We start from the raw sequence: 7,991 nt of genomic DNA, 5'->3' as shown, positions 1-7,991 counted from the left end.
CGGATATTACTAGTCTTGTGGTGAACAATTAATCCGTGCAAGTTAATACACGGGAAAAAATTGTTTGCCGAAGTTATCTTTAATCAAAGTCTGAAAAGTTACTTCCGGGTCTGGAATGGTTCTTTTTTCTGATGACGTAGGCATGAGAACTTGGGTTGTTTAAACGCTTAGCCACTCCCCTCAAACCGTTACTCTGCTATGGGCGAGAGATGGAGAGGAGGAGCGCTAAAGTAAAACCCTGCCCTCTGTTCAATATTCCCTTTCACTCGGAAATGCGTCACAACACTTGAGAAAAGTCGTTTGCAACTTCCGGTTCACGCGGACTTTAAAGTGTTAAAATATGAGTGTTAAATTAACAGTCAAGAGTGTTAAAAGTTGATGAGTTAATTAAGTGATTAATTGAGTGATGATTGATCATTATTGAAGACACCTGATGTTAACAAGCAGAATCACCAAAGGAGAAAATATATTTAAGACACCATTATAGTGATCAGTGTTTGCTTTATTTGGGCTTTTGACCCTTTAATCATTCACTTTAGATTTTGTTTGGCTGTTGTATCCGAGTTATAATTCTCAGATGAACAAAGTGAACAGGTGATCAGGTGGTGTTGGTTATGTTTTGACATAATCATAATTTTACCTAATCACTGAACTCCTTTAGAGTGTAATCTCTGACTTAAATGTACATTGTTGATTACAGCATCACTTTGATCCTACAGAATAATATCCAGAATTTTCTAAATAATCTAAAGCAGTGTTTCTCAACCCTGTCCTGAAGGACCCCGAGCACTGCGCGTTTTCTTTGTCTCCCTAATCAAACACACCTGATTCAACTTATCAGCTCATTAACCCATGTGATAATGAGCTGAGTTGAATCAGGTGTTTAATTAGTGAGACAAAGAAAACGTGCAGTGTTGGGGGTCCTTCAGGACAGGGTTGAGAAACACTGATCTAAAGGATTTCTTAAAAGTTGTTCTGATAAAACAAAATCTTTATTTTAGGCACACAGACATCAATAATCGGTGTATGAATCTCAACAATGGTGACAAATAGAATATTTAATTAGGGAAAGGAAATTACTAAGACAATTCAGATCATAATTTATTCATACTGCAATGCATGATGGGAGTCATGAATAAGTTTTGATTGGTGGCACCCAGAATGCACTGCAAAATGCTTTATTATTGTCACCATTGTTGAGATTCACAGGCTGAATATTGATGTCAGTTATAACTCTGATACAAAAGCTAAACTAAATCTAAAGTTAATAATTTAAGGGTCAAGAACCCAACTAAAGCAAACACTGATCACCAAATCTTGACAACTGTCTTAACTAGATTTTCTCCTTTGGTGATTCTGCTTGTTAACATCAGGTGTCTTCAATAATGATCAATCATCACTCAATTAATCACTTAATTAGCTCATTAACACTCTTGAGTGTTAATTTAACACACATTCTTTAACACTTTAAGGCCCTGTCCACACGGAGACGCGTTTAGCTGTATACGGACAAATTTTGTGTCGTATTGGCGTTTCGTCCAGACGGATCCGGCGTTTTGAGAGACTGAAACCGCTATTTTTTGAAACCGGGTCCCAAAGTGGATAAATCTGAAAACGACACGCTTGCGTTTTCGTGTGTACAGCCAATCCGTATATTTTGTGAAACGATGATGTCATGTCGACTAGTCGGACACTGCTAGTCACGTAACAGCAACAACACCTGCCGACTGCTTGTATAAAAATATAATATAATGCTGCAGAAGCTACTGAGCCTCTTTTATTACTTTATATATTATTTACTTAAATGTATTTTTATTATTGATTATTTGATTATTATTAGGCTGTTCAAAAAACGCACATGCTCGCCGGCACAACGGCGCTCGCTCAAATTCCACTCCGACATTACATTTCTCAGTAAGCCTGTTGTAGCCATTAAAGAAAATGTATTTAGTTTCATATTTATGTTTAAATAATATGTTGTTTTTTATTTCATCTATGTTGATTTATGAAAGTGAACAGCATGAGTAGCTAATCATAAGATGTGCAATATATCGGGAGACATCATTTTGACCACATTAAGTTTTGTTTTATATAAAGCTGGTTTGTATAAAGCCTTTCTTTAAAGTGAATTTCGTTTTGTATAAATTGTATCTTAATTTTAATCAAAGTTTCATCAACCAATTGCCTGGATTTAATAAATAAGAAGCAAATATAGCTGACAATATAATCATGACATGGACGCGCCGGCGCAATATAACTTGCATTGCTCGTGAACTGGAACTCGTCTCATAAATTAACCGAAACTCAGAAATATATAGAATGCTTGAAATGTCTACTTTTAAACTGTTAAAATGTCTCCTTGCTATATTTGACTCATTCATTACTTTTGCCGGGTTTGTGGCAAGCTTTATGAGTCCGATAACTAATTGAATATCGTGATTCGTGACTGATCCCTATTGTACCAGGCCATTTATGGTTGTTCATATTGTTTAATAAAGTTCTTGGTTAAAAAGAAAAGAAGAAGCTACTGTGCCTAATATTATTGTATACAGCGCGCAAGGTTTATGCGCATGCTCAAAGTCTTCTTCTCCGTTTTTATTGTATCTATATGGCAGAATTACAGCACCACATACTGGTCTGGGATGTATACTACATCGTTTTGAGTCGGTTTCAGTGGTTTCGTGTGTACGCAGATATTTCTTGAGACGACGCCGTATTTACGGAATTATTTTTTAGAACGAGGCAAAAAAAACATCGGATAGGGAAAGCTCTGGCTTCGTGTGGATGTGGCCTAACACTCTTGAGTCTGGAGCCATATAAACTCCCAGGAGAGTTCATTTAACACTGGAGTTTTTGCTGTGTGGGTTGCCCATTTATATAAACCCTCAGGTGCTCTTCATTTGGGTGCAACACTTGTTATCTTCCCGGTCAGAAGTGACTGGACACCTACAATTTTTACTTCCTCCATCTCAGTAAAAACCAATGCAATTTATTTTTGTGTAATAGAAATTTTAATTTTGAGAGAATTTGTTACTTATATGTATGGTTAATTTTTGCCATTGAAAATAACTTTTTTTTCTTTTCTTTTTTTAAATGCGTCCTCAATTATTGTAGTTTTTCAGATTAATATAGAGACTAGGACTTTAAAATTTTCTTTGAAGTCAGATTAGTGCCATCTGTTGTGGAAAATTTAATCTAATATCTAATACTTTTTGCCAAGGTTTATATATAGTTTTTTATAAATTGAATGTGAAGTGTACACGCTTTTGCATTATTATATTAGTCACATTATTACAATAATATAATATATATATATATATATATATATATATATATATAAATGATTAATTATGTTATGTTTTTCACTATTGATGTTTTCGAGTGTCACCCCTTCATTGCTGAGCACTTTTTTTTCGTCATTGTGGCAGATTTGTAGAGTTTTTGTTTATTTCAATTTCCCTTCATTTCCTATGGTCGGTCTTATAAAAAAAAATGTGGCTGGTCTGTTTTGCACTCTTGATGTTTTAGAGTGTCAACCCTTCATTGTTGAGCACTTTTTTTTTCTGCATCATGACCGATTTGTAGATTGTACACAGAAAAATTTCCCATTCATTATTTTAAATGTTTTTTCTGTCGTACAGAACAAAACATGTATGAATATTTAATAGATGTTGTCTTTTTGCGTTTGTGTGCATAAGTAAATAAAGACTTTTTGTTTCAGGTTGCTGCTGTCCAGGTGAAAGCAGTCCATGTTGGTTCTGCAAGTGAAACTGCTTCAATCAATGGAGTACCAGTGGACATGCAGACTTGCTATGTGGCTGATCACACTAGTCGTATGAAGCTGAGTCTGTGGGAGACCCAAGTGGGAGCGTTGGTGCATAATAAATTGTATGAAATTACCAATGTCTGCACTAGGGAGTTTGAGGGCGAGTTCTATTTGACAGCCCCTCGATTTACGCAATTTAAACAAGTGGCAGCTCTTTCTGCTCCGGCCATAGATACTCCATTTACTGTAGATGAAGGAGAAATTACAGCAGTGACAGGTGAGATTAGTGGTGTCGAGGTCAGTATCCGTCGTTGCTGTATAAAGTGCCGTGCTTGGCAGGCTGATTTTGATTCCAAAGCTAAGTTTCACCGGTGTATGAAATGTGGGCTGCTGCAGAAGATTATCAATTTTCTGCCAACTGTCACAGCAAAAGTCTCTGTGTCAGGTGACTTTGGGGAGGATGAGTTCAAATTGTGCAATTCAGTTTTAAGAAATCATTGAGGAAGAGGGATTGTGCAACTTGCTCTTGGATGCGCAGAATGTCGAGGAGTATTTGTTGGAAATGGGGGTCTGTGCATTCAAGTTGCAGAAAAGTGTAGTCATTGCATTGAGCAAGGTGAAGCTTGATAAGGCTGAAGCTGAACCTGAACCTGAACCTGAAGTTTTGGTTGGAGAAGCAGCTAGTCTGCTTGAAGGTGAGATGGAAAGTCAGTTTGAGGAGTTTGCTGAAAGTGAGGTTTTGGTGGCTGAGACGGTGTTAGCTGAAGCTAATAGTTTGTTGGACCAACAAGTCGAGTCAAGTGAAACCTGTCTGCAACCTGAAAGTGTGAAGCACTAATAATGTTTATGGGATCCTTTATTTAAAGCAGACTAATTGCTGTTAATTTATTTACTGTCTTTTCATTTAGGATGTTTTTTTCCCCCAGTTGAACATTAAAAAAAAAATTGTCAATTTATTTTTAAGGGGGGCATTACTATTTGCTAAGTTTGTTCTGAACATGCTCATATAGAAACATTTATTTTTTATTAATATACTTTATTTTCATAGAAGCATTTTCTGGATTTTAGTCAAAGTGATTGTGGAAATTGTAATGCCTTTTTATTTATTTTTGTATGCAAAAATGTTTGCGTTTAATATGTACAATTTGTATTTAGATTTCTTTTGGAAAAAAAAGTTTCGAAAAACACATTTTGTTTAGTAGCCTATGCCAAACTTTTGAAGATGTATTAGTTAAAGCCCAATATAGTGTTTAATGTATTTATATTTTAAGGTGTTCTTTTAATAAATTGTGGGCATTGTTGTTTTATTGTACTGCATTTTATAACAATTTAATTGTTTCAGTAAACGTTCCTTTACAATTTGAGTTTTTTGTGGTGTTTCCATAGTACCAGTATGAAGAGGGTGTAATGTTTGGCAGGAATACATGAAAGCAATTTATGTAGTCTATCGTGTGTCTTGTAAGGCAGCGTACATGGCAATTATGTATGCAAGCATAATGTAATGAGGTATGGCGTTCCAATCAGCTCTTTTATATAACTTTGCAACATGCACTCATGTCCAACCTGATCTCACAGAATTACGTGAAATGAACACGACCCCTTAACCCCGATTTGCGTGGTGGTGGCACGTAATGTGTTACAATTACGTGTCGACACCACGAAAACAACACCCATACAAAGTCAATGAGGCTTATTTGTCGTGGTGGACACACGAATTCCCTGGTTCAACAACGTCACAGTGGGCAGCGGTAAATGTTGTTTTTTAGGCCACATTTACACATAGCCGGGTATTTAGAGGAACGAATATTTCTCCCCCTCCGTTTTCAATAATAACATCGTGCACACAACCCGCATAAATACGCCGTCGAGCGCCTTTATAACTATGCTAAACCTATGGGCGGCAGTGTAGGGAGAAGGATAAAGCCATGCAAGCCAATCAGAATCCTCAGAATCGACAAGAGAGAACCTAAAACCCCGTTTCTCCCAGTTGACACGACAACATATAACCGGCGTTTTCAGAAATCTCCACTTTGGCCGGAGTTTTTAGAAATGATCGTTTTCTGGGATAAAAACGGCGTTTTCGTGTAAATGACAGGCCAAAACGCAGAGAAATATCTGCGTTTTCCCATCGTGTAAACGGGGCCTTAGTTTACGAAACGTGCTCCTTTTATACGTTATTGTAGTGTATTAGTTAATTTTTGTTGTCTAAATAACAATAAATTGTTTGTGATATAATCCATTTATAGATGTAGTTTTAAAAAATGGCCCGAGGCTGTGTTGAATAGATTGTTCCCTTTACTTTATTAAACCATTTACGATATTTTATTCTTTTCAAATGTATTGTCTGTCATAGCAGCGAATATTATTAATAATTATTATTATTATGAATCAGAAGACTTTCAGTCGTTACCACAGCAACGCTTTTACCACTCATTTCTCCCGCCACATGACTACAGTAAGTATCTCAACCCAAGGGGTGTTTGTTAGTTAAAAAGCACGCAAAACCTTTGCTGTTATTTCTTTAGTTGTAGCTGGATTTAATCATCCCTGGAGTTTAAGTTGAATTTATTGTTAGTGTTGCATTATCATTTACACGGCTACCCGCCGAAGTAGTTAAGTTAGCTAGCTACCTGTAGCCAGCCAAATGACATCTGTCCCGGCCCCGGCGCAGTAGGAAAAATGTGGCACTTCCACAACAAAAATCAGTTTAAACTCATGTATTTGTCCATGTGTTGTGAAGACAACAATTAACAACGTGTTTTTGCAGTGGTTAAAGTTTTATTCAAAGTGCAAAGTAAATGTCAGAAGTGTAACTAAGGAGAATTACCGCAATCGGGGATGGACTAGAATAAAAAAGTGGACCGGGATTCTTTCCAGAGGATTTGACTGCTCAGTGCGACTCAATGTGAATTACCGCACTGCAAAAAATGCTTTTCTTACTTAGTATTTTTGTTTTGTTTCCAGTCCAAATATCTAAAAATTCTTAAACCAAGAAGCGTTTACTAGAGAAGTAAAATGACATAAGAAATTCTATTTTGTTTTAAGATAAAAAGAAAGTAATTTAAGTAATTTTTGCTTAAAACGAGCAAAATTATCTGCCAATGGGGTAAGCAAAAAATTCTTGGTTTCCATTCGAATTAAGATTTTTTTTCTTGTTTTCCATTCGAATTAAGATTTTTTTGCTTACCCCATTGGCAGATAATTTTGCTTGTTTTAAGCAAAAAAATCTTAATTCGAATGGAAAACAAGAAAAAAAATCTTAATTCGAATGGAAACCAAGAATTTTTTGCTTACCCCATTGGCAGATAATTTTGCTCGTTTTAAGCAAAAATTACTTTCTTTTTATCTTAAAACAAAATAGAATTTCTTATGTCATTTTACTTCTCTAGTAAACGCTTCTTGGTTTAAGAATTTTTAGATATTTGGACTGGAAACAAAACAAAAATACTAACTAAGAAAGTATTTTTTGCAGTGGTTCATACCTGATATAATTAATGCATAATTGTAATTAACATAATTATCCTATAACACTATGGTGCCATACTTTTGTAAGACTTTGCCATTTTAGAGGACACTGAAATCATCATAATTGTTACTTTAGTTATTTGTGACATTGAGAAGAGAGAGCAGTAGATATTATGAGAAGTGTTTAAATGCAACAGGACAGAAGAAGAGCACCTTTTCCATTATTTGTAGGCCTAAATAAAAATAGATATGTGTTGGCACTTGCTTGTGTCAAGTGAATGTGGTACAAATCTGATATTTGTACAGTAAGGATTGATTTGTATTGTACGTAGTGGTTGTGATTGATACATATTTAATTAATAAGTACAATTACTCTGTCCTAACAATTAAGAAATGCTCATTTACTACAAATGCTATTCTAATAATCTTTTGCTTTTTTCTTGTTTTACAGCTATATTGCAACACTTTGATTCCACCAACACACACATATACACAAACGCACACACACCAAAACAACGGCACTTTTAAGAGCCACTCTCTCTCTTTCTCACTTGTCTCTTTCAATCTCTCTCTTTCTGTTATTGTCTCTCTTTTAATCACTCTTTCTATCTATCTCTCTCACTTCCATCTATTTCTGTTCAGAAATGGCTGGAGGGTCACAAAAAAAGACCTGCCCAAACTGCGGAGGGAAAATATATTGTGGACTTAAAATTTGTTCTTTTTGCAACCATCCACAACCCCAAAATGTAAGAGTCCATAA

This window comes from Phoxinus phoxinus (assembly GCF_949152265.1).
Source record: "Phoxinus phoxinus genome assembly, chromosome: 4".
Taxonomy (NCBI): domain Eukaryota; kingdom Metazoa; phylum Chordata; class Actinopteri; order Cypriniformes; family Leuciscidae; genus Phoxinus; species Phoxinus phoxinus.
This window is presented reverse-complemented; position numbering follows the sequence as displayed.